Below are 1486 nucleotides of genomic sequence, written 5' to 3'. Positions count from 1 at the left end.
AAACGCGAGGCGTAAAAGCATCATTTTTTTAAAAACGCCTCGGGCTCATTTTTTTGGTTTGACGCGCCGCGTTAAAAACTGGCCGACCAATCAGATTGGCGCTTTTGTTCACGTGCCTGCAGCTGCTGGAGTTACAGTAAAACACGACTTGGTGGCGCTCAAGCACAAAACGGTCTTGCCGAGCACACATTGATACCTAACGACAAAGAGGAAGTAAGAAGACCAAGAAGATGCATCGAGGCAAGATGAATGTAGAGCTGCTGGTCTCATTGGTGTCTGAACACAAAGGGCTTTATGACAAACGCGACAGCGACTACAAAAATCTCGATAAGAGGGAGTTGTTATGGAGAGGAATTGCAGATCAAATAGGATTCGATGTGTACCGGGGTATTTCTGTTTTTCATTAAGCGCCATCTAATGTCAGGGAGTGAATCTGCACGTTCACTCGGCTCATCACCTGTGAAAATCGCTTGGGTATGAACACAAAAGACGCATCGAAAAACGTCTGCGATAAGCGCGCGTGATAATCGTCCCAGTGTGTACGAGGCTTTAGATTATGGCCATTTGACTTTTAGCAGTGTCCAGTGTTTCCCATACATTGAGTTATTTGTGGCGGCCTGTCAATATTAAAACTGACTGCCACAAATAGATTTTCCAAAAGGTTTATACTTCGTTGAATAAACTGAGCACTGTTGGTGTCTGAACACAAAGGGCTTTATGACAAACGTGACAGCGACTACAAAAATCTCGATAAGAGGGAGTTGTTATGGAGAGAAATTGCAGATCAAATAGGATTCGATGTGTACCAGGGTATTTCTGTTTTTCATTAAGCGCCATCTAATGTCAGGGAGTGAATCTGCACGTTCACTCGGCTCATCACCTGTGAAAATCGCTTGGGTATGAACACAAAAGACGCATCGAAAAACGTCTGCGATAAGCGCGCGTGATAATCGTCCCAGTGTGTACGAGGCTTTAGATTATGGCCATTTGACTTTTAGCAGTGTCCAGTGATTCCCATACATTGAGTTATTTGTGGCGGCCTGTCAATATTAAAACTGACTGCCACAAATAGATTTTCCAAAAGGTTTATACTTCGTGGAATAAACTGAGCACTGCACATTTCAGAATTAAAATGCAGCGCGGGTGTTTTTATATGAATGTATCTTTGAAAAGAACCGACCGTCTTCAGAAAAGCTTTGATGTCATATTAATTTCGTCTTTCCTGTAATGCCTGATAAAAGTAGCGCTTATTTGATTACAGGTGTTACCGTGGAAACCGCTATATTTCCCGCTCCAACAGCGCCTCTGCTGGCAGAGAATGAATTTGCATTTGCAAGTTTGTGGGAAACACTGGTGTCTGTCAACAAGCATAAACAAAAAACATGCTTCAGAACTGTTTTGATAAGGTGCTTAAGTTTTGAGCCATGTATTATTACTATGAATTAGGCTACTACTACTACTACTACTATTGCCATCTTGTGCCCTG

Source organism: Sinocyclocheilus rhinocerous, unplaced genomic scaffold (genome assembly GCF_001515625.1).
Source record: "Sinocyclocheilus rhinocerous isolate Xijiao unplaced genomic scaffold, SAMN03320098_v1.1 scaffold192, whole genome shotgun sequence".
Classification (NCBI taxonomy): Eukaryota; Metazoa; Chordata; class Actinopteri; order Cypriniformes; family Cyprinidae; genus Sinocyclocheilus; species Sinocyclocheilus rhinocerous.
The sequence above is the reverse complement of the archived record's forward strand: the minus strand, read 5'-3'. Positions refer to the sequence as shown.